At 33.5% G+C, this 27,145-nt stretch overlaps 1 protein-coding gene across 3 annotated transcripts in view; it reads left to right on the top strand.

Moving 5' to 3' along the window:
• Positions 1-27,145, top strand: part of NLGN1 (neuroligin 1) — an 805,184-nt gene that overhangs the window by 375,226 nt on the left and 402,813 nt on the right. The gene's annotated exons all lie outside the window — the stretch shown is intronic.

The following is a 27,145-nucleotide window of genomic DNA, read 5'->3' on the forward strand; positions in this document are numbered from 1 at the left end:
GGCAACAATGACAGGGCCTTTCTTAAGAAGAATTAGTCCCTGGGCAGATTTTTCTCTCTTCTACTTTTCTTTTTTACAACGCGATAAAATTGTCTGAGGTTTGCCATGAATGTAGAAACAAGTTTTTATTCTCTTCAAGAATATGTGTATGGACTTGCTTTGGGGAATGATTGCCATAGCTGTGTAGGTTTGTTTGTTTGTTTCTTAAATTTATCAAATAAAATGAAAATATTTTGTTTAAATGTATTTTGATTGAATTATTTGATTTGCAAAACATGCATTGATTTCATAAACTGTCAAAGAGTTCAATTCAATAATGTATGTATACTTAAAACAAAATCAAACTAGTGATCTTCAGTTTTGAAGAAAAGTATAAAGCAATATTATTTAAAATAAATTTTCAGGTACTCAGAAATAGACATAAATTTGCTATTCTACTTGTGTAAGTTTATTTTTATAATGTTGATTGTCACAATTTGGTAAAATAACTATATCATTTAATAAAAATCTTTATCTGTGGTATTTTAGTTAAAGGTATTTGCTAAGAGTACAATTCATTACAAAAGTTTTTTTTAAATCTTAATTGATCAAAGTCTTATCCCTTATTATATACTTAAAAGTTATAATTTATGTTATTTGGACACAAAGAGATACCTCACTCATTCTTTACTCTGAAATATTTTGAAAAAAATAATTTGAATTATATTCTTCTTTATACTAATTGTTAACATAATTTATTTTAGCCATTAAGAATCAGTTTATTTTTCTTTTCAGTGTTATTATTATTCTAATCACTTTTGTGTAATCATAATCCCGAGTTTATGCCAATCTCAAAATACAAAAAGGAATAATTTCTGTCAATCAAGTTTGTGTGTCTTGGGGAAGGAGATATGTTAGCAAAGCAAAGTGAGATCATGATATTTTTCTACTTTTCTATTTTGAATTTGGAGTATGGTGGATGATATAATAGATACACTCTTTCAATGTTGGTATAAAATATTTTTGTAGCATTGTTCAAGTACACATTAGTTTCCCCATCATGTCTGATCATGCATTGCTTCAGATGTTCTTATAATGTCACTGCATAGAGATGAATGACTTTCCACCAGTGAAAACTCCCTGTACTAGAAGATATGTAAAGAGAGGTTAATAATAATATTCTTAAATTAATTTTAAATATCATAGTGTTGTCATTTGTTTCTTAGGCAAGATTTGAATGTGAGGACCTTCGCTATATTTAATGCATATAACTTTAATTATGGCATTGTTTATAGCTAAGTTGGCATTAAAGATTATTATTTTCATATTTTTCTGAATTTCTTAAATTGAAAATCCTGATGCAGTGACTAGTTTTCCAACTGAAAATTTAAAATTAGACACCAAGGTGTGGTAACAGTGTTTTTAAGGATTTGAACATCCACATAGTCATATACATTGATTTTAATTAAAAAAAATATATTTTGGCCACCCCTTATGTTTCCTCACTCTGTTATTGGTTGTACTTATGTAAAGTAAGATCTCATAAAATACACTGTGTTATGTTGGTATAAGCTTTGCCCATTAAAAAAAAAAATGTATTCCAAACTGATGAGGAACTGACTTTGATCCAATTTGAATCCCATATTCATGTTCATAGCCTATCTTTAAATGCCATACTGTGAATGATTGGATTGCAGGACAAAAGATTAACCAGTTGAAAAATGAAAACTTGGTCTGTATAACAGCAGGCAGTGTTGGTGTTGATGATGAATGATTTTTCCAATGTTAAATACTTGTTCTGGCTCTACTGCAGTTTAGGATTTAACCTTTAGTTGGCTTCTTTGTTTCTCTTAAAGACATTATACACTAATAATCACCCCTAAGAATCAGCTGTCCCTTACAGACCTCCTCGCAACATGATAAAGTACAAAACTTTGTTAGTGAAACATTCTTAGGTGCATTTGGGGCATTAGTTCTAGAACAGATGTATTCCAGTCACTTCCTAAAATATGTGTTGGGCTTTGTGAAAATGTATTTAAACGAATTAATTCATGAAGATCAAGTTATCAGAACATTTGTTTCAGCACTTTGGGTGTATGGTATACCATGACCTGCTCTACAGCTGATCTGTCTGGAGAACTGCAACAGTAAAGACTGTAGGGTTTTAGTTGTTGTTGTTAATACTTTGTCTAACAGTACAAGGTAAGCCAAGGTTTCTTGGGTGTGGGATCCAAAAATATTGCTGTTTAGTTGGCACTTGGAAGAGTTTTGGACATTAAGTAGAAAATAAGATTTGATCCCATGACAGAGGAAATCCTGAGCTGTGTTTTGATTTGGATGTTTTGGTGTTAAGGAAATGAATTTTGAGATTCAGTGTACAATCTGGTTAATTATGAGACTTGTTCTCAGATGATTGACAGAAAATAGGATGTCTGAAACAGTCTGAAACAGGTAATGTAATTAGTTTTGATTTGAATTTGTCATCCCAGAGGAAAAATATTACAAGTTTATTTGTTTTAGCAATAACTGAAAATGTGATAATGTCTCAGTAAAAAAATTTCATACAGCTATCTGGCAGCCAAGTTTCCGGTTTAAAGTATTTCACGTTGAAAATATATTTTGTTCATTACAAAGTAGAATTAGCATAGAAGAAAAAAATACCTCCTATGATAGCGTTGTTCTGAAGAAGCTAGGAACAGGTTGAAGTTAGTTTCTCAACCAAGACCCTTTAGTGGTTCCTTCAAAGTGGTAGCACAGACTATCAATACCATTGCACTGAAAATGCTATTAGTGGTGATAAGAAAAACTGCAATAAGGTTGGAAAAAAAAAAAAAGCTAGGGGATAGAGGATTCTGCCTGCTAACCTCACTTCCCCTGTTTCATCTTAGAGTTCTCCATAACCATATCTTATTAAGTCTCACACTTCTGTTAGTAAACATGTAAACTTTCTTTCACTTTTGGGTATGTACATTCTTTGTCCTCAGCCAGTTTTAACTCTTTGTCCTTGGTTTTCTAATACATGTTACATAAATGTCCTTTAAAATGTATTTAAACTAATCATTAATAGAGTTATTTCTAATATTCTAGCATATAGTTAAAATAAAAAATAAAAATAAAAATTATTATGTTGGAAACAGTAAGAAATGCTTTGATTAGGTGGTCTTAAGAGAGGAAGATAGTATTAAATATTCTGATTGTAAACAGGGTAAGCATATGCACTTATGGACAAGCATTGAAAGGGAATATGAAATAAATTATTCACTATTAAGATGAGGTATTATGCAGTAAACATTTTTGAAAATAGAAACTATCCAAACATATTTTCAAATCTTAAAAATGAAAAAATACATTAACTAATTTAGTGCTAAAAATGTGTTTCAGCCCCCCTCTAAACTTAGAATAAATTTATGTTATTTTTTAGAGAAAAATTTTTTAAAAAATTATCTCTGTGGAGATCTAACTTAGGCAAACATAAAACTTTTATCTGATGGAAATTTAATAAGATACTTTTGATATAGGTACTTTAGAGGCAATTATACATTCATAATTCAAGCACGTGTAATTTATTTTAGAAATAATATTCTCTTAAAGAGGTCAGAGCTACTAATATCTCTGGATATTTGGCAACTTTTTAGTTGAGTCTAATTAAATATTTTACTTGGTAATCTAATGTCTCTACTACCCATCCATGGAAAAAATAATTGAGTGCTAGTTTATTTACTAGTTACATTTGAAGAATTACATTTAGCTAACTTTATAATGCCATGTAAAGCTAAACCATTTAAAACAAGCTTTCATTAATGTTACTGCCTAACAATTCTAATGAATACCTGAATTTATATTTTTATATTAGAAATGATGGTGAGACCTGTTGATTCTTATAATTATAATATCTATGCAATAATAATGTTACAAGTATTATCAGACAAATGACAGAAATAAATATAACTTTGATGTGGTCAATCATCAAATATATAACACTTGTTTCCAGCACTGTACATCTTCTGTGAGGGATAAACAATAAGAGCAATACAGTCCTTATCTATAAAGAGTTTTCAGTCTAATTGAGGGGGAAAATAAGCACTCAATAGAGAATAATAATTGATATTCTACTTCATGTTCCATAATAATACATATTTATTAATTGATTTGTATGTACATGATCATTTGATACATACAAAAAGAGTCAGAACAACAAAGAAAGAAAGGAAGCATAGAATATCAGATGGGTCAAAATGAATGCAGTGATTGAGATCCCTATTTGAACCTAAGCAGTCTAGCAGAAAGGAGATTTGGTAAAGTGTAGGTAATGGTCATGATTTAAAAAGAAAAGCAAATTCATTTCTCAAGTGGCACAGTGTTTTGTCATTATTTTTCTTTTTTTTTTTTTTGCATTGTTTTTATTTGTTTGGGTCTAAATCCTAAAGTAAAAAAATAACTCTAAATGTGACCTTATATTTGAGAGTAAGATATAATCAAATATTAAATTTTATAGGATGATAATATCCCACTATCATCCATATGTGTTCTTAGGAGGCGGAAGAGGGAGTTAGTCTGTCCTTAAAGAGTCAAAAATGTCTTCATGAACTTGTTCTATCTGAGAAAAATCATGAAGGGTGGATTATCTCTGGGATTAAATGAAAAGAAGAGAGAAGGACATTCTTTTTATTTTCATTTATTTATACTTTCTACATCAAAAACAGTGGAGGTAATTTGTGACAAACACTTTTAAATAGGTTACTAAAATCATATTGAATATGAATACCCATACTATAGAGAAAAGATGAAGAAACTTAGGCTGTGAATATATACTGGAGTTGAATATAAATATATATCTCAATTTCCTAGAAGCAAGGTAAAAAGGATAATGGATTGAATTTCATAATTGTTATTATCAGATAAAGGAAACATATATATATATATTTTAGAAACAATACAGAATTTTTTTTTCATACTATAGTACGGAGAAATTTATCATGAGTTGTTTTTAGTTGAAACACTAAAAAAATGTAGGAATGGTGTGATGGTATATGTCATTAGAAGATGCAGAAATATTCTCAACCATATGATTATGTATTAACCCTCTGTAAAAGCCAAAGACATAATAATAAATGCCCACAACTTCTACAATGTCATTTCAGCAAAGAGGTAACCAAATGCAATTCAAGTAAGTTATTTGGTGATTTCACTTATAATAGGATAGAGCTAAAAACCAATTTAGAGCAATGACAGTTAACTTGGTCCATAGATTTCTTCTCTCAAATACCAGTTGTGTCAACTGAGTTTTAATAAGGGCTGGTTGGTAATCAATTTTAGATTGAGTGCTAAAATGATCTCCTGGAGTAGAGATGTTGTTTGTCCTTTGGGAAAAAAGAAACTTTAGATAGATAATGATGCAGTGCAACATAGACTGTTCATTATTTTTATTCTACCTGTTCCCTCCAAAATGGTGGGTTGCAATAAAAACAATTATTTAGTTATGCCCAAAACTTAGAAAACCAGAAAGGAAGCATGTCAGGTAGTGTGAGTGTTAGTTAAAAGAAGTTAATTAAAAAAAAATATGTTTTAGGTACAGTCATGTGGTGTCATTCATTCATTGATTAATTCAGCCATTCATTGATTCTATATAAATTGAGCAATATTAGGTATCAGGCATGCTTATTCAGCATATTGTGAAAAACAAGATGGATGTGAACTCTGCTGTCCAGTAGATACTAGCTATTAGGGGAGACAGAAAATAAATGAATAATTACAAAAATGATGTGCTTTACATAGATAATGATTTAGTGCAAAGTTGACTTCCTTTACAATTACCTATATGATAAGTGCTAGGGAAATGATAAGTGCAATGAGAAGGCAGCTAATCTACTCTAGACACTCGGAAAAGGTTTCCCAGAGGAGGTGACATTCAAGTTTCCATTTCTTAATACTTTACTGAGAAAGGCCTTGTCAAGACTCCCAGGGGCTCTGAAATTGTTGATTCCATTGGTCACTTATCTGTTCTTATCTTCTTTCATCTCTCCATAGCACAGGACACAGTTAACTGGTCCCTTTTGGTCATGCTTGTTTCTTGACATCACCCCAGGATTTCCTCTTCCCTCACTGTCTGTACCTTCTCAGCCTCCTGTGCTAGCTCCTCCTCTCTTACCCTGATATCTAAATGTCAAAGTGCCACTAAGAAGAAATTTTGGCTCCCTTTCTTCTTTCTCTACCTTATCTCCCTAGGGGAATTTATGCATGGCTCTAAATACCATCTATAAATAAGTGACTTCCAAGCTCTATCTTCAGGACTGACTATTCCTCAGAGCATCAGACTTATGTACTTCTGCCTACCAGCATCTCTAATGACCAATGAATATCTCAAGCTTAATGGCTAAAATATGTTGATTTTCTTAGGTCTGTATATGTCATTGTCTTCCACATCTAAGTTATAATAATAATTGCAACAACAGTAATAACAATCATAGCCACATTCATTGAGAACTTATATATTGCATAGGTCACATATTTTTGGCTCCCCATTGGGGAGTCCAAGGATTACATTATTAAATTCCCACAGTAACCTTATGAGGTAGGGTTGTTATTTTCCCAGTTTTATAAACACAGAACCAAATGAGTAGAGAGGTTAAGTAACTCATTCACAGTCATATGGTCCAACAGTGTTAAGTGGCGGAGCCAGGATTCTAACCCAGACAGTCTTCTCTTGAGCGCAGCACTGCACTGATGGCATATGCACTGCCACTCATCTGGACCATCAAGCAAAACCTCTAAATTTTTTCTGATCTGTCTTTCCTTTAGGCTGAATATCCAATCCATCAGCTTCTCTTACTGAATTATTACAACATGCATCCTGGATCTGTCTCCTTTCCACTTCCCCCTTTGCCAAACTAAGCCAGTTCTCCTTGAACCTCTTATATTATTTATCTCTTTCACTTTTGCTCCCTACCTGTAATCCATTCTCCACAAAGCAAAATCAAATTATCTTTTTAAACCATAAATTATACCAGCTCACTTTTCTGCTTATACCCTCCACTGGCTTCCCCACTGTTCACTGAGAATAAAATCCAAACTCCCTCCCTGCCCTGTCTTACAAAACTCTGCATAAATAGGTATCTATATCTCTTAGCACCTGTACCTCTTGCACCCCTTACTTTGTCTCAAAATGCTCTTCCTCTCTGTGCAAGCCATCTTTCATTCTTCATACACACCAAACTCATTCCCATTTTAGGGATTTCATACTTGCTATTCCTTCTGCCCCAGATCTTCATGGGTCCATTTCCTTATTCTTCTGATTTGGTTTAAATGTCTTCTTCTCAGAAAGACTGTTTACATTCATCCAATCTAAAAAAAAGCCAGTATGTTACAAGTCATCTACCTTTTAAAATTCTCTCTATTACATTGATCATACCCAATTACTTCATATTTATATTTGGATTTTTTTTTTGTTTTATTATTGTCTAGTTCTCTGAAGCCAGAAGTAGTCCCTGGCATGTGATATTTGCTCAGAAAATATTCGTTAAATAAATTTAGAATGGATCTGAAGAGTCAATAGGTGTTGATCTGAAGAGGCCAGGTTCCAGGCAGAGAGAAAGTCTGGGCGAAAGCCAGAGGAAGAGAGAGCCCTGGCATGTTAAAAGACGTGAGCAAAGCCAGCTGGAATGCTTTGAATAAGGGGTGAGCAGTGTCAAATAAGGTTGAAAACAGGCAGCAGGCCATGCAGCATCTCATTAAAGATTTAGGACTTCTAAGAACAATGAGAAACAATGATAGGGCATTGAGCAGATAAGTGACATGATTAGATTTGCATTTTAAAATGTGTGTTGAGTAGCTCTAGACCTTGATCAAAATTGACATTCTGCTATGGATACAGGAAATACATGGCTTGTGCCTCATTAAGGTGAGATGCTTGGTGAAGTCAGTGAATGAGACAGATATTTTTCTCATAGAGGATTGAGGAACAAGCTGGGTGCTGCCTGACTCAGGTGAGTATGGGAATCTGTCTCTTATACAAAGAGCAACGCAGGGGTTTTCCTGCTTTTCCCTCCTTCTTTTTTGATAATGGAAAGAATCAAACCATCATTATGGAGAGTTCTGTTGAATTCCTGTTTTGAGGAGTATGAATATCATCAGAGAGTGGCCAATATAAGAAGCTGTAATAAATTACTGTATTCTAGCTTCTTATTTGAGTTGCTGTGTTACTCATATGGCCTCATTTATGCCCTGGGTTGTCCTAAAAAAAGAGATTTTTTTTTTTTTTTTAATGCTGGGAGCAAGTTAGAAGTATGTGGTTTATGATTTCATTAAGTTCAGTGATTTGGAATAAGACCTCAGAATGTAGAAGAAACATTTTCCTCATTTCTAGTAAAAGTATTCTTCTGGGGCCAGAATTGAACAGCTATTTTCAGGCACTCAAAAGGGCTGCAACTCACCAATTCATAAACAAAAAGATGTTAATTTCCTTTTCATAGCAGAGGCCATCATCTTAACTCAGTCATTCACTATTCATTCATTATCCCACAACATGTGATACATGCCCACTTTTGGTTTCTGGTAAGTTGGGGGTTCTGTGTTCACAATGTTGAAAAAAATCACACCCAATTCTTCCCTTCCCAACCGCACAGTGAGTAAAAAGATTGCTATTAAACAAACAAAATGATGAGCACACATTTTGATAAGTTGTATTTCCAGAAATAATAGACTGAAGAAAAAGAATATTTGTGGTAAAATGTAGACCGAAGGCTTCAGAAAGGCCTGTATGTAACTTCATGCTAGTGCAGTTGTAGTTTTTGATTTTTGTTTTTCCCCATGTGTTTACAAAGTTAAAGATTAAAAAGACAGATAAATATTTTGAGATAATTTTAAAAGATGTAAGATAATTAAAAGCAAAATAAGCCATTTAAATAAGCAGCTGCAAAAATCCAAACCAACAAACAGACCACCCACAATCAACCAGGCAAAGTTCTCTATCAAAATTAAGTGAGCAACATTAGTTTGTGAACTACAAATACACAGGGAAAGAATCCCAGGGGAGGGACTCGCCCTTAGCTATTGGATCTATAGATTGAGAGCATGACAGTAGTACTTTTCAGAGACAATTGAAGGTGTCCTCCCTCACCTGCCTTATATCCCTGAGACAATGTATGCAAAGTAGTAAGTTAGTCCCATTACTGATTTTTTTTTTAATTAGCTGGAGATATGGGTCTCTTCTTCATCCAGCGTCAGTTTTCCCTCTTTGTTCCAAACAAATAATGAGGACTTGAATTTTGCTTTTAGGTTTGGTTTGCTTTCAAATGATCCTTTCCTTGCTCTGATGAGTTCTCAATATGACACCAAGGCAGGACTCCCCCACCCTCCCATGACCTAGTGCTATGGTTCTTGATATCGCACTCACTTTCACTATTTTGCCTTAAATAATTACTGCAATTTCATCTGCCAGGACATCTCGTGAGGTCTTTTTCTTTTCCTGTCTGAAGTCTTTCCTTGAACTACTTTATAAACATTCAGATTCTGCTCCTCTTCCTTTGTCTTTCTATTTTTAATTGGCACAGTTTAAACATTTTTTAAATTCCTTATAGTTGTTTCCTTCTTTGTATTTCTATTGCTACCAACTGTTCACCTTGGGTTACCAGGCCTTCCAGCTGACCTTCCAACCTTTAGACTCAAATTTATGTCATTTCATTCCATACCACAAGTAGGCAAAATATCTTAAAAATACAAGAGAGTATTTTTTCTTTTCTTTTCTTTTTTTTTTTTTTAGTTTTAATTTTTTTTTTTTTTTTTTTCAGTTTCCTCTGGTCAACACCTTTCAATGTTTCTCCTCAACTCTGGGATCCATTCCAGATTTTTCCTGCCATTCCAGGTCTACTAAAGTATGTTGATCTTCTCAGCAAACTGTATCTTCTATTCCTTTCTGGAAAGTCCCTTCCACACAATTCAGGCTAACTTCTTCACAGCCTACCAGGATCATTTCCAACTTGCCACATTTTGCCCAATCTCCAAAACTCAGCTATCACCCTACCTTCTGCAAAACTAACTCAGGCCAGATTGATCTAGCTCTTCTTTCTGCTTCCATAGCCTTCACTTTGGCGTTCAGAAAGCTAATTTTACTTGTTGTTGCATGTATATAGTAGCTGCCTTGCAACCCAAACTAGAAATAAACACTGTATGTTATCTGGTTTTCCCATTTCCTTAAGACTAGTAGAGTACTCTGCATATATAATTCAAAAGTCATTAATAAGGATGCAGATTAATTTACTGTGTCCTCTCCTCAGGACATACATGTCTTAGGATACAGAGCAGGTGGAAAGAGTGGCTGCTGATGGAGGATATGAATAGTAAAGTGTACTAATCACGTGCATACGCAGGCCTCACGTCTAGTCCCACACGAATGAGGTTAGATCTTGTTAGTGGTAGCAATACTTTGCCCCCAGTAGCAGTGGCAAGAAAAACCCCCTGGATCCTCTGGAGAAATAACCATGTGTACTAGAACTATAACACATGAAAACTGTAGTTTATTTTAAACTGATTAGTGACAATGCGTTTACCATGCATTTAATATTTGCATCATTATGTTTCCTACTTAGCATGGGGTAACTGAAAAGACTGCTGCTCCTGAGCATTAGATAAACTTAAAAATAGTGTTAAAACACCACTCTTTGAATTACAATATAACAATATGGCAGAAAGGATAACTATTGACTTTATATGTGTAATGAGCTATGAAATCTGTAAATTTTTTGAACTCAGCTTAGGGTTGCTCTTTTGTAAAGACAAGGGGAAACAAAAAGAAAAATTTTTTAATAATTTCTTTAACTTTGCCTTTTGATACTTTACCTATCTTGAATTGAATTATAGGTGCTCAACTATTGCCACAAACAGATAGCGGTTGGGGTGGGAGATCTTAAATTGACTACTGATTACCCCCATCCCAACCCATTTGTTTCTAATAGTGCAGTTAGGACCATAGGTTTAAATAGTATTCTTAGAAAAATTTTCCGTATATGAGATAAGTTATGTTTTTCAGCTGATTTATATATCAATAAAGTCACCATTTAGAAACCTTTCTAAAGAGCTGAGCCATATCCCTGAGATGAGGCAGATCCAACAGAAACATTCATATCTCTTTTGGTATGTGCTAGCTTCTTGTATTTGAGCTTTGAAAAACAGCACGTTTTCTAGAAAAGTCAGCTTTCATAGAGACTATACAACATACTCAAACAGAAAGAAGTTTTAAAAACAATTTTTGTGTTATCATCATAATTATGAACAGTTTTTCTGACAGAAATTATGCAACTATTCTTTTGTAATTTAATTGTGCTAGAATTAAGTTTTTATCATTTTGTATGAAAATAAGCTTTAAGGAATATTCATTATTCCTTTTTAACATAAATGAAAACATGGCTTCACTACATAGTGTTTTCCCTTGAAACATACCATAATGTTATCTGTTTAAAGTCATAAGAAATTTGCTTTTCAGAGTGTGTGTTTGACTCTTCTGTTTTAAAGCCAATATGTAATATTTACTGAAGCAGATTGTTTATAGTCTACAGTTTATATTTGGGTTAATTTTCTAGAGGAACATGTTTACAGGGACCACAGCAAGCCTATATAACTGTTCCTTAATTCCAGGCTACTCTTCATTCAAATGAGTAGCATCTACATACTTCCTTAGTAATATTTTACCATAACATATAATCTTGATATTTAGAAAGGTAATTAACTACATATTAAATGAACACCTATTTTTACCCTTCCATTTTCTAGAAAATATTAGTGACAGCTTATCAGAGTATATACAATAAAATTATGGTTATATATAAATAATGAATCGGGTCTATAGAAAATAGAAGACATGGAAAAGGGGATAAAACAGTCTCAAAACATTTTCAGAGTTGATGATTTGGGCTCTGAGTTGGGACTCTACCAAGTTTCATTTATTTCTCAATATCAGAAAAACTGAAACGTGACACTTCTTCAGAGAAATCAAAGGCATTCTAGGCATTAAATTTTTCAAAAAGAGCTTCTCAAGTGTTATTTCATGTTCAGAGGACCATTATACAAATAGAATTCTATGATGAACATGCTTAAAAATAAACAGCCAAACTCTGTAATTTTAAGCTTAATCATATACCATATTTTTGTGTGCTCTATTCACCTACAATCATCTACCCATAGGTTACCTATTCTCTACCTGTTGCTAGAGTCCAGCAAAAGAAATCTTCCAGATGAAGAGCGGGTGAGGGTAGGGGATGTTGAACATAAAATATGTAGAGAGATGGATTTTTAATCTATGTACACATTCTATAGGTAAATTTTCTAATTGGATATTTGTTTTGTGTGAGAAAACTACTCATTATTTTATTTTGCTGGCCCATTGTTGTAGACAGACTGAATCAGGGTTTGAACTGAAAAAAAAAAAAGAGCCTCTTGGTGGCTTACCCAGTTCATCTGCAATTCTTAAGAGGAAAGGATGATACACTTAGTTTTTTTTTTTTATTTGTATCATATGATCAAAAACCCAAATTTGTTGATTTCTATTATTCTTTCAAAAAGATCAACTCTTTTTTCTTTTTTCAATCCTTGTTGCCCTAGTCTTTACATAGAAATAAAAAATCTGTTTTTCTGAAATAGCATTAAAATTGGGAAATTATGATTTAATATCATGTCAGTTAACTGTACATGACTTCTGTACAACTCAGTAGATGTCAGTGGAAATTCCTAGTTGCATTTAATTGAGTAAACCCTAATTAAAAATATCTTCACATTATTTTAAAGTTGTATGTATATGTGTACATTTTACAGGTTAAAAAACATGATTAGTCTAGTCTTGAATCTTGCAAAAGTTATAGAGCTATTCTCTTAAATGCTCCTTTTGTAAAACTCCCTACTTAGCACTTACTGCTTTTAGATCAGCTGTCCAATAGAATTATAATGGAATCGCTAGATGTAATTTTAGATTTTGTAGTAGTCACACTAAAGAAAAGTACAAAGAAACATAAAATTAATTTTAAAAATTTTGTTTCATTCAACTTAATATTTTATTCAACCAAAATATTATCATTCCTAGATGGAATCAACATGAAATACTTAATTGACTTTATGTATTCTTTCTATTTTGCAATACGGTGTATATTTTATACTGATAGAACATCTCAATTTATATGCTGATTTTAAAACAGATAAAATGTAGTCCTACCAAAATAACAGAGTTGAGTTTAACAGAAAACAGTATTTGACACAACTTTGTTCTGAAAATTTAAAAAAAATACAATTTTAAAATGTGGTTCTGTAACACGAACCACATTTTAAGTGCTCAATAGTTACATGTGGATAATGGCTACCATATCGAGTACCATTACTCTAGCTGTTGTTTCTTAACTTTTTTGATTATACTCATCTGTTAGGATAAATTTTTGAAGCAAGAACCCTCAGTTCATGGATATATTTGTAAATTACATACATATACTATGGTACCAATATATTATCTATATTATAAAAATACATAGAGGACAGAAGTTTTAAAGATGAAATAGCATTTTAAAACAATGGCTATTTTATCTTACTCATTTTTAAACACATTTTTAAATCCATTTGTTTAAAAAACGTTGCGTTTAAGATATTAGTTTTATATTTTGTCATCCAGATACTTGGAAGACTGTTTCTAAGATCAGTCTAACGTTTGGTTTTCATTGCTGTCAGGGCTGAAAAAGATGATTCACAAAGACACCAAAGTACATTTATGGAGCAGTTCATTACTAAGCATAGTATATTTAAATCCATATAATAGTCTTGATAATTCTGAAGGCTGAATTTTTGTTAGGTAGGATTAAGCGGTCATGGTTTCTGCCTTGGAATGTAGTTGGGTACAAGCTCACTTTTAAAGGGGAAAAAAAAAGTGTCATTTTGTCCCTTTGTGGCTTATTGATACTTATAACACCTTCAATCTGTGGGGTTTTTGCAGGAATTCTTTGAAGCCACTTGCCCCCTGTGAGTGCTAGTTTTGTTAAAATTAGATAACATAAACAATAAATCCACCTAACTGGGCTCATGTAATGTGCAGTATGCCTTAGAACAACAAAATTAACAAGGGCTGCTAGGCAATGTCCTCCCTGCCCACAGGAGTCCTCGTGCCCTGTATATGACATGTGTATGTGACATGTGCACTTAAATGGTGTGTTTGATTTACATACCCAAGGAAGGCTTCAGTGTCATTTTGTATATTAGGAAAGTTAGATTTCTTTTTTTTCTTTTGCCGAGGATAAATATAAATATATGTTTTGCTATTTCCTTTCTGCACTCCTTTGGATCACATCGTGACTCCCTTGGGCAAGCACTTACCATTATGAAGACTACTGAGCTAAGTTTAAATGTTCCTTATCATAAGGAGTGTGATTCAGTGACATTATGTACAGATATTATGGTTGGAGGGTTTTTCTCATTCACCATTGGTAGTAGTTTCAATATATCTAATATAAGTAACAAGAAATATCTTTCATTGTCTAACATTGAACACCATGATATTCTTAAAGCAGACTAGAAACTTTATATGGGCTCTTTCAGCTTTGTGAGTATATAAAAACTCCATCCAACAATCTCACAGCCTTAAAGTGGGCCCAAATAGCTACTAAAACCTCTTCGAACTGTGCCCAAGAGAAGAGCACAGAAAACTGTGCCAGCCAAAGAACAAATGCAAAAGTGGAGGAATTAAGTTCTCTATTTTTAAAATATCCCTTGTTTCATTCACTTCATAAGAATTCAAATTAGGCTTTATTACATTTCAGATTATGATACTCTGCTGAAAGGCATTGATAAAGCTTTTTTGCAAAAAAAAAAAACTTTTTTAAGGGATGTTTTAAAGTGTTGGAAGTATGATTTTCACTTATTTTAAAAAATAAATTAAAGCCTAACTACTTATTTGTAAGTGCCATTATGATACTGAGCATTTAAATAGATCCTTTTTAATTTTTCACGGTGGGAAAAAGCATAAGCGTATGTCATTTTTCAAAAATTTCAACTTAATTCTGTTTTTATATGCTTTTCTTGGCCTTATATTTGTAGTGGCTAATATCAATAAAATGTATTCTGTTATTTAATATTTTCCTTTTCATCCTACTTCCCCTAATATAAGGCTTTTTATTAGTCAAAAATAATTAGTGTTTACGCTCTGCTCTCCAAAGCTCAAGAACTTTCCAGCCAAATTTTTGGATGCTCATCTCCATTTAACATGATCTTTATTTACATGGTGCTTGATATGCTCTTTTCCACTAATGAGAAGTAGATCTAAGAGGATTAGATCAAAGAAATGATAAAATTGAAATCACCATATGCTTCCTTTTGATTATCCAAATTATCAAATTATTTGATTGGTCCTATTATTTCAGATTCTGAAATACTTGAGATTTGCCAGGTGAAAGGTTACCAGTCTTCCACGCTAAGATATTTTCTCTCTAGATAGCTAAGAGAGAGCCTAATCCTAAACTGTGATTTTGGTTCATTAAATAGGTCATTGGTAAAGCAAAATATAGTGCATTTTGAGCCAAGGCTCTGATGGAAATAGGCAAGGTTAAGCCACCTCACTGAAAATGGACACTCATCTCCTACTTTTCTTATGTAATAGCACCCATGAGACATATTAATTCAAAAAGTGACAAATTCATGCAATTTAATTCCAGAGTATTTTATAACAACAAAAAGTGCATTGACTATTGACTCTGTGTACGTGTGTGTGTGTGTGTGTGTGTGTGTGTGTGTGTGTGTGTGTGTAATTAGGAGGATGTTTCTCTGTTAGTCAGAATAGGCTAAGTTTTGCTGCAGTAATAAACACCTAAAATATTAGTGGCTTAATATGACAAACTATTTTTTTTCTTGCTCACTCAAATTCTTCTGGAGATACAAGCAACTCTCTTGATCATCTGTTCTCCATGTGACATTTCTATAACTCAAATTGTCTTCATCTTGATGTGTGTCTCCACCATTGTAATATATGGCCTCCATGTTTTCTGAGGCAGAGAAAGATCACAGAATTTTACATAACATTTGAATTGCCTCATTCAGAGTCACTGATGACACTGGCCACAACAAATGATATGCCTCTACCTAAGTGCAAGAGGGCTGGTACATAGGGAAACAATGGAATATGTTGTTACTGTTTCAGCCATGATGCTTTAGTCATTTAAGGCAACACAAACTTTACATGTCTGATTTCTCAGAGATTCATTCTAAGGTTCTGTCTGAATATTTTCCTTAAAAAGCTAAGTAACATCTTATGAAAAACTTAAACGAACTTTCTGGGCAACCCAATAGTTTGCAGTGATATAGGCTTCTGGTGAAAATATTGAGATGATTCATTCATATGAAAAACAATAATTAAATGGTTAATTTCTCCCAAGCTAGATATTGGGGATACAAAGAGGAGTGAAATATAATCTTTCTGCTTTCAAGAAGCTTACTGATTTGTGAAACAGATACTTAAATGTATACATTATACTGGTAAATGAATTCTCTTACTTATTCAACAAGTATTTATTTATCACCTATTAGGTGCCAGGTCCTATAATAGGGATCAGGACAAAGTTTCTGGTTCATAGTGATTATATTCTACATGAGGGTAAGGAAAGTGTATAGGAAATTTAAAAAAATTAAATTAGTAATAAGTACTGTGAGGAAAATAAAGCATTATGGTGCTCAGAGATGAAGTTAGAAAAGCTACTTTAGATTAGGTCATAAGAAAAGAGGGCCCAAAGTTGGGGCCATTCCTGAGACCTGAGGAGCCATCCATCCCAAGGTCCAGGAACACAGCATTATGGGGAAAGACCAGGAAGGAGCAAGTTTCTTAAATTGTAATTAGTTAGATTACAGAAAACAGACCAGTGGCACAGGAACACACCATATCAGGAGTAGTGTGATAGGGATTGAATTTGGAGGTGAGGCAAAATCTAGATTATGTAGGGTCTGTAAGATGAAGTAAGCATTTTAATGAAGAGATGTAAATAAGCTTAGGCTATTTAGGGACACCAAAATGGTTCTATTATCTTACAGCAGGGCAAGGGATCAATAAGAAAAATTGCGTGGGGAGAAAGTGTGCCTGAGCTGGATTTTAAAGAATGAATATGAATCAGCTGGCCCAGAAGAGTTGACGGTCAGCATGTGCAGGGAACGTTAAGCTGTACATCATTATTAGAGCTAAAAACGAGAGGAATGGAATCATAAAAATATATCTGACTATGCTGAGAATTTGGCGGCATGGACAGCAAAGGGACAGCACCTTAAGACCCCCATTTTATTTTTGTGTGTCCTCCAAAAACATCAAACAAAATTGTACCATTTCTCACATTAACATTTTGGTTATCTAAAGAAAAGAAAACTTAGGATGTTTTTTAGTTTTTAGAATCTTCAGTTTGCTAAGATCATTCCTATGATTGAAGCCTCTTCCTTGAATGTGTGTATATATATATATATATATATATATATATAGGCATGATTTGAGTTGCTGTCATATTAGGTAGACACTTATTTAAACGCTTATTAATTTTAACATTGCAGATTTCTTTCTGTGGTGTGAATTCTGTCATGTTTTTCAGGACTTAAACTATTTTGTAGGTCCTTCAGGAGCTTATGAGATTTTAAAAGTGTGGCTGAGGGTATATATCCAGAAATAGGGGTCTGCTTCTATGTGATAAAGACAGGTGATTCCCAGGTAGTAAGAGTCCTTCAACATTCATCCAGCTAATATTCACAGACTACTCTATCATGATAGACACTGTTTTAGGTACTGCGGACACAGCAGCCAACAAGAGGCAAAATTATCTTCCTTGTTGTGCCTGATACTCGAGTGAGAAGAGGAAAGCAATAAACAAAATGAATAAGTATAAAATACAGAGTATGTTTGATAGTGATAGGTGCTGAGGAGAAAAACACATCATAGGAAGTAGATGGGAAAGTTTAAAGAAGTAGTGAGTTTTAATAGAGTGGCCAGAGAAGGCTTTGAATAAAGAGCTGATTGAGAATCTGTACCGATAGAAATCTGGAGAAGAGGGTTTTAGGCAGAGAGAAAAGCAAAAGCAAAAGAACTGAGTTGAGAGAAGTACTATGTGTATTCAAGAAACAGCAACTCAAACTACAGATAAGTCAGATAGGCGCTGGGGACTGGGGTGGGGCAGGTGATGTAGAGCTGCCATTGGAGTGAATGTGGCTTCCCCACGTGCCCCCCTCCTCCCCCCCCCAATAATATGGAAAGGCTTTGAATAGTTTTGAACAATAATGCCATGTCCTGAATTACTTTTCAACTGTCATCTTTTGCTGTCTGTGTTGAGAATAGACTGGAGGGAAGCAAGAGTGTATATAGGCTGATTAGCACGGAGGCTGCTGAGATTACCCAGGCAGAATATGATGGTGGCTCACACCAAAGTGGTAAGTGTACAGGTGGTTAGAAGTGCCTGGATTCTGAGTGTTTTGAAGGTAGAGCTTATAGGATTTGAACGGTGGATTTAAAAAGTCAAGAATGGTTCTAAGGTTTTCGACCTTAGCTACTGCAAGAGGGATCTTTCATATCCTGAGAAGAAGATGGCAGGAGGATCAACTTTGCCGTAACGCGGCAGGATATCGAATTGGAAATGCCTATTAGGTATCAAAGTGGAGGTTTCTACTTGGTAATAGGATATGCAAGTCTGGAGTTTAAGGGAGAGGTCCATCCAGAAAGAAAAATTGGGGATATTAGTGGGTTTTTATAATCCAGATAATCATGACTTTCAGGGTTTGGATTCCTTTGTAGGGTTTACCTGATTTGTTTTCTCAAATCTGTTTCATTCAGATTTTTATTTTTTTTCTTCTGCCCTCTTGTATTCTAGCAGTTAACGTTCAGCCCATCTTATTTAATACTTGGCCTTGAGCATAGTCATATATCTAATTGTTTTAAAAATCATCTGTGATGTTTTCTTCTTACCTACAACAAATAGGTAATTGATCCTAAGATGCCCCACTGAGTGGCCATAATATTATTTTCAAGATGAGTTTTTGCAGGTTATAGGATTACTGGAGTTGGGATATGTGCATATGTGTATTATATATGTGTATGTATAGAAGTAAATATGTATGTATCTATACATATGATATATATATAATCAGTTTATCAATATGTTTCCATGTGTTTATGTTTTTATTTTTACTTGGACTTATCTGAGCATGTTAAAAAGATACCTATTTAATATAGTAAACTATGCATACAGCCCAACCTGTCTCATCAAGATTTATAATTCTCTAATTTCATAGGTCAGTTAATAGGATTGCAATTCAGCTCCCAGGCTGTCATAACTTATGACATTCAAGTGTATGTTTCGGTATGGTTTTAGCCAAGGGAAGTCATGTCACCAGTGAAGCAGAGAGAGGAAAGAAGATTGCCATACTTGAATCTGTACCATCAAAATGACAGAATGGGTCTATAATAAACAATAGGTTAGTGCCTGGTATGCCTACAGCATCAACTGTAATGCTCAACAGGCAAGTTATTTATGAAATGAGCCTCTTGAAAATATATAGCTCTTATAATATGAATCTCATTTCTACATTCCTTCCAACAAAATAGTGTGACATTATCCATCTATTTAGAACACATGGTTGCTTTATTTTTTTTTTAAATATGATGACACCATAGAGCTAGGAAATATGAAAGAAATTCAATCATGTAACAAATGGAACCCAACTATTTAAAAAAATATCTGTTGTGATATTTAGCTTTTTAAAATTTAGGAAAAATAAAATATAATTTTCTAGAACACAAAGCAGTCTATGCTAGTATTAGGCATATATTATTTACAAAAAGGGGAGTGGCTTCTCAGCAAAAGATCTATTTAGTTTGCAACTAATAGTTGATAAAATTTTCTTTGTTAAAATTCTTCTGGAGTGATCATTTAAATTTGCAATAGTAACACTTTAGGCCCAAATGTTTTCATTGGGTATACATTTTATTGTCAATAGTCTAAGTCAATGGGTTATTCATTTTAATAGAGGTGTAGTATATATTGAATAATACACATACTATGTGCAATAATATAGATATAAAATATTCAATATTGCACATACACACACATATTCTTTCATCTATGCCTTCTCTATCTCCAAGATGACTTAAAACAGCATTTGACTACCACAGATACATAAAGTGTTTTTAATATTGAATTAAAATCATAAGTCACAATCCGAGAATACTTTTCCAGGAAGAAAAGAGAAGTGGTCATCTGTCTTTCTCATATTGAAAATGGGAAACTTAGAGCAGGAGAATGAATATAGCTCAATAGACTAAAGGAAGTTAGAAAAATAATAGATTTACATATCACTTTGGCATTTGTGAATTGTTTTCATAGTTCTTTTCTCATTTGATCCTCATAAGATCTCTGTGAAGTTACCAAAGTAAGTATTAATAATTCCACTTTGTATATGGAATGTGTGGGGCTCAGTGATGTTAGTAGGGATGGCTCTACTGATAGGTTTGCATGCCAGAGCTGGAACTTGCAACCAGGTATCCTCACTCAGGATGAAAATGTAAATTCAAAATGGTAAAATAGATCTATAACATAAATCTACGCCATCATGACTAGAGGGGATATTAAAGACACTAGAATATTTTGGAGTACAGCCCTAACTTTATAATGCCTAATATATCAAGTCTCAACCATTATGACAATTCTATAATGACTTAAGAGTCTTATAATGTTATTGAAGTAAGACATATACTGGAATTTTGAAGTGTTCATACTATAAAGTTAATTATTCTTAGAGGTTTGCACCATATTACTACAACTGCCATCCTTATTATTGCTACAACTAATACTGTAGTAGTAATAGTCATAATACCAGTAACAACAATATTAATGATGGTTTATTGATTTATAGACCTTACTATATATACAGGTTGGAGGATTTTATAAATTAATTTTTTAAAGAAAAGTATAAATTCCTGACAACATATTTTCACCAAATGGAACAATATAAACTTGGGAAAATAATTGTGGTTTCATGGAATTTTCTTTAGCAACTTCTTCCAGACAATTTAAATTTGACTTTGTTAATTTCATATTTTAATGTGGTATTGTGATTTTTGAAAGAACTTTCTAGACTTCTGAAACTGAACTCCATTACTGGAAAAGAAAAGTTTTCAGACCCATATTACTATGCCTGTATCATAATTTTTCCATAGTCAGACTGTGTGTTACTTTCTATTAGTGACATCAAAGGATAGAACAATATAGCATTTTCTATCACAAGTTAAAATGAGCATTTCTGGTTGGAATTTTTTCTAAGGTTGTCAACAAAGTGATAAAGCTCACATGGGGTAGGGGATCTTGAATATATAATTACTTGCTAAATTGATCTCAAGGCCCCTGTATTGATCTACTAGGTAACATGAAATTCACTTTTGAATATCACTGTAATATATGTTACAAAAATCATCTAAATTATACTTACATAATAGTTGTTAATAACTCCTTTGAAACTTTTGAATCCCTTTTACATATTAACACAATGAACTAAAAATTTTAAAATTGTGTGTTGAGGAAACAATTTAGTTCTTTTTCCCCAAACTATGCATAAAATGATAGAAAAAAAATTGGAAATTAAGAGTTCTCCATTTTCATTGTCAATTCCCCTCCTGGCTGGCTCATATTGTAGCTACTTTATTTTTTCAAGACAAAAATGAGGTTTCTTTTTAAGTTTTTTTTTTTAAGAACTTTTATTGAGATACAGTTAACAGACAATAAACTGCATATATTTAGAGTGTACAGTTTGGTATCCTAATCTTCCAATTCATTCCCCCCAACCCTCCCTGCTTTCCCCACTTGGTGTCCATATGTTTGTTCTCTACATCTGTGTGTCTATTTCTGCCTTGCAAACGGGTTGATTTGTACCATTTTTCTACAGTCCACATATATGTGTTAATATAAGATATTTGTTTTTCTCTTTCTGACTCACTTCACTCTGTATGACAATCTCTAGGTCCATCCATGTCTCTACAAATGTCCCAGTTTCATTGCTTTTTACAGCTGAGTAATATTCCATTGTATATATGTACCACATCTTTTTTATCTATTCATCTGTTGATGGACATTTAGGTTGCTTCCATGTCCTGGCTATTGTAAATAGTGCTGCAATGAACATTGGAGTGCATGAGTCTTTTTGAATTATGGTGTTCTCTGGGTATACACCCAGCAGTGGGATTGCTGGGTCATATGGTAACTCTATTTTTAGTGTTTTTTTTTTTTTTTAATATAATTGCTTTACACTCTTACACCAGTTTTTGAGGTACACCAAAGTCAATCAGCTGTATTTATACACATATCCCCATATTCCCTCCCTCCCTCAACTCCCCCCCACCCTCCCCGTCCCGGCCCTCTAAGGCATCATCCATCATCGAGTTGATCTCCCTTTGTTATACAGCAACTTCCCACTGGCTATCTATTTTACAGTTGGTAGTATATATATGTCTATGCTACTCTCTCACTTTGTCCCAGCTTCCCCATCACCCCCCACCCCCCCAACCTCGTGTCCTCCAGTCCATTCTCTGCATCTGCATCCTTATTCTTGTCTTGTCACTGGGTTCATCAGTACCATTTTTTTTTTTTTTAGAGTCCATGTATATGAGTTAGCATACAATATTTGTTTTTCTCTTTCTGGCTTACTCACTCTGTATGACAGACTCTAGGTCTATCCACCTCATTACATATAGCTCTATCTCATTCCTTTTTATAGCTGAGTAATATTCCATTGTATATATATGCCACGTCTTCTTTATCCATTCATCTGTTGATGGGCATTTAGGTTGCTTCCACGTCCTGGCTATTGTAAATAGTGCTGCAATAAACATTATGGTACATGTTTCTTTTTGGATTATGGTTTTCTCTGGGTATATGCCCAGGAGTGGGATTACTGGATCATGTGGTAGTTCTATATTTAGTTTTTTAAGGAACCTCCAAACTGTTTTCCATATAAGTTCTTAATGCATATAAAATTAAGTAAAAGCATAAGTATACTTTAGGGTAACATTTCTATTAACATTTAAAAGTGTTTATCTATATTTAAATGTACTTATCATAGAAACTACAGAATAAAGGAAAATCTGCTTTACGACAGTAAACATAGGCAAGTCTTCCTCTTTATGAGACAGCCTGAATTTTAAAAGAATATCTTTCATAGAAGTATCTGAAGACTCTGAAAAACCTTTTGTTCCATAATGATATTCATTAATGTACAGTATGTTGGGCAAAAGGAATAGCTGTCACCTGAGGTAGACGCTGGTTGTCTGAGTCTTAGCACGGAAATGCAAATTCAGTGACACGCTGAACATTCAAATTCACATGCACCATATAAGATGTTCTCATTTGTATCCATATATTAAAATGCTAAATAATTCTTTCTACTGCAGAGTATTTAGCCAATTTAATAGTATACATTTAAGGTATTTTTCTTTTTAAATGTGGCAAATCAAAAATAAATAAATAAATAAAATAACTAGCCAAAATATGTGTGTGGCTATGGTTAAGTTCCATGCAGAGGGAGGTGGGAAGAGGTGGAGAATATGCAACTCTAGACAATGGGTATTCCTGATCTGAAATTTTTATATAACTTCAAGTCATTAAGTAATCAACTTGTATTTTTTAAGGAGTTTTACTGAGATATAATTGACATACTAAAAACTGGGCATACTTAATGCAGATAATTCGATGAGTTTGGACATATGTGTGTATCCATAAAACCATCACCAAAACCAAGGCATCAATCAAGATATCAAACCATCACATCCAAAAGTTTCCTTGTGTCTCTTTGTCATTATCGTTATTGTTTGTGGTAAGAATACTTAATATGAGACTATCCTCTTAAAAAAAGTTTCAAGTGCATAATATACTGTTGTTGACTATTGATACTATACTGCACCACAAATATCTAAAACTAATTCGTCTTACATAACTGAAACTTTATACCAATTGAAACAACTCTCCATCCTGCTCTTCCCCCAGTTCCTAGTTAATACCATTCTGTTCTCTGCTTCTATGAGTTTGTCTCTTTCAGGCATTTCATGTAAGTGGAATCATATAATAGTTGTTCTTCTGTGATTGATTTATTTCACTTGATATAATGTCCTCCAGGGTCACCTGTATTGTCACAAATGATAGGATTTATTTTCTTGTTTAAGACTGAGTAATATTCTGTTAAGTGTATATACCACATTTTCTTTATCCATTTATCTGTTGATGGACATTTAGTTGGCTTCCATAACTTGGCTGTTGTGAATGGTGCTTCACTCAAAACTTGTATTTTTGAAATTTTACAAATGGCATGCTTACACTTGAAAAAAAATAACTAGTCTTATTTTGATTGGACAGAATAGGAAATAGTGCTATGCAGGTAAGTGATAGGAAGTAATGGAAGAACTGAGTCTAGAACCAGATTTTTTGATCCCCAAGTCACAGCTTGCTCCTTTACATTATGCCTGGTTAACGTGAAAATTTTGTTCAATGTGAACATTTGAAATTGCATACCACCTGGTCAACTTGCTATTTTGACAAGGCAAAATTGAAAGACGTATCTTGATAAAGGGCTATATAAAAACAACGTTTTATTTATACCTGTTTTAACATCAGATGTTGCCAAATGTATAGCCTTGTAAAATAAGTATGACTCCCAAATTTTGGATAATTTACATTTATCATATTTTGGATAATTTAAGTGTATCATATTTTGTTCAACCAACTGCAAATTTATGACATTTTATTTTGAAAGTTAACTTTTAGTCTTTATGTTGTTGTTTGTTAAATTACTGATTTAGGTTATCACATTTATCAACTGAAAATTTGCTTAGTAACTTTGTATACCTTGAAAAGTTAAGTTCTTGTTTAATATGAAAAACAACTTTTACCAACCCTAGTCTTAAAGTCATTCCACTTGAATGTATGTTTAACATGAACTAGGGATTTGTCTGCCTGATTCAATCCCAGCCTGTCACAAAGAGCCTTTCAAGAAATATTTGTTGAATGAATGAATGATTCATTGCTCCTTTTCTGTGGAACTTGTAAAAAAAAAAAAAGTAGATGATGTTGGTCGAGTTACAGAATATTTCCAAGAAGTTCTGAATTTTTTAGAGAGAGAATAAAAAAATGGGACTTATGATTGCTGAGGCCATGGATTCTACACTCAGGAGTGAAATTGTCTGTATGTTTGGAATCCTGAGAGTGGGAATAAAAATATGATGTGCAAGCAGTCGAGTTGACTGATGCTTCACATGAAAAGTCTTACTGACATTGAACTGCATTTTTCTTCTGCTTATATTCTCCAGTTCAAGATATTAGAGTATGAGAATTATTTTTTATTCAGAAAACAGGTTTTCTTAGTTTAATTTTCTGTTATCAAGAATCAAAGTTTGAAGAGATAATTAGACCCTCACACTACCTCTTTAACTCCTTGAATTGGATGACTACTTTTTCTTTAGAGATTAGGATACAAGCCAATGATTTATTCTGCTTTTGGTTAATGTGAGTAAAAAAATATATATCCATCAACCTTTTCTTAAAGCATTAAACTTAAATCATGTAACATAATAGCCATTGCCCTGTCTGTCATTTTGTTACATTTTTTTAGTTTCAAGTGAAACTTGAATTTAAAGTGTTTACCTGTTGTGTAAAATTGTCATATTTTTAAATGGTGAGTTTTTACCCAGCGTTAAGTTAGGTCAAGTCATCATCCTGATGAGACCCTGAAGACCCTCTAAGGGGCTCTAAAAACTAGTGTGTCCTTTTTTTTATTGTGCTAAAACCATTTAACGTGAGATCTACCCTTTTAACAAATGTTTAAGGCCATGTGGATAATGCTTAAATCATCCAAACAATTGTGACAATCAGAGAGGAAATGTGTTATTGTGGATGTACCTAATAGCCCTGTTATTATTGTTCCCTCTTAACTGATAAAACAAATGAAGCACAGAGAAAAATAAGTAACTTGAAATATCTACACTGCCAGTAAATGATTTCTGTGGACTTTGGAACCTGGAGAACCTGAAGCAGAGATTCCAGCCTAACTACTGTGCTGTTTTACAAATGAAAACCTGAGTGGGGGTATATTTTATACTTAATTTGACAGACAAACCAAGATTGGAAATTTAGTGATGGTTTTTGAAGTAAAAAGATATGCCTGGACTGTGATTAAGAAAATAAGAGGATAATAAGAGATAATAAGATAATAAGAGTATAATAAGTAGATACATAATGGTGGGAGACTATGAGAAGACACCACGTACCTACACAGCAAGGAGGGTTGTACTAAAAATGTGAGCATGAAAAGAAAGAGGATTTTGTTGTTGTTGTTGTTGTTGTTGTTTGTGAGAGACGTTGCAGGCAAAAGGAGTCAAAGATGAAACTCTGTTTTTGATATGCCCTAGCCAGTTCTTAATACTCTCGCAACTTGACTTCACCTTACCTGTGCAACTTCATTTCTTCCAGCATCTCTGTGAATATTCTAGCTGTCATCTAACTCTGAGAATTATAAACATGCAGATGATTTTGCACTGTGAGCACAGAAGCTACTAGCTTTATAATAATTACTTCCCGCTTTTCCCCCAAAGTCTAAGCAAATCTAAAGTTTTTGGAAAAATTCGAAAACTCTACCAAATTAGCTATCTTTATATCTACATCTACATCTATATATCCCAAATCCAATACCAGTCAAATGTGGTAAAATTGTTATGATGTTGTAAATGGATCATTATTTTTAGTGTATATGTTTTCCTCGAATATAGATCATGTGGTATGACTTCATCAGATCCCTCTTAAATAAGAGTGTATTTATCCATTAAGGCAGCTTTAGAGAAATTTTGAATCTAGCACCTAAAGTAGATGAAATTGGAGAATTATCTTGGCATTCGTAAACTATATGGGACAATGGAAAGTTGTTCAGGGGATGCAGGGTGAGTTCAGTCATTTATGTCTGCTGATTTAAGTTTGTAGTGAGTTAGCACGGTGGAGGTGCCCAATGAGCGATAGCAGACGCTGATCTGTAGTTCTGGAGGGACCGGTTGTTGTTAGAGGTGGCCATCTGGATGGTATCCATAGAGGGCTTAGCTGAAGTCTTGGGTGCAAATGAAATTACTAAAGGAGGAGTATTGGAGAGCTAAATGTGTTGAAGGTAG

Source organism: Hippopotamus amphibius, chromosome 6, assembly GCF_030028045.1.
Source record: "Hippopotamus amphibius kiboko isolate mHipAmp2 chromosome 6, mHipAmp2.hap2, whole genome shotgun sequence".
In the NCBI taxonomy this organism is placed as follows: Eukaryota; Metazoa; Chordata; class Mammalia; order Artiodactyla; family Hippopotamidae; genus Hippopotamus; species Hippopotamus amphibius.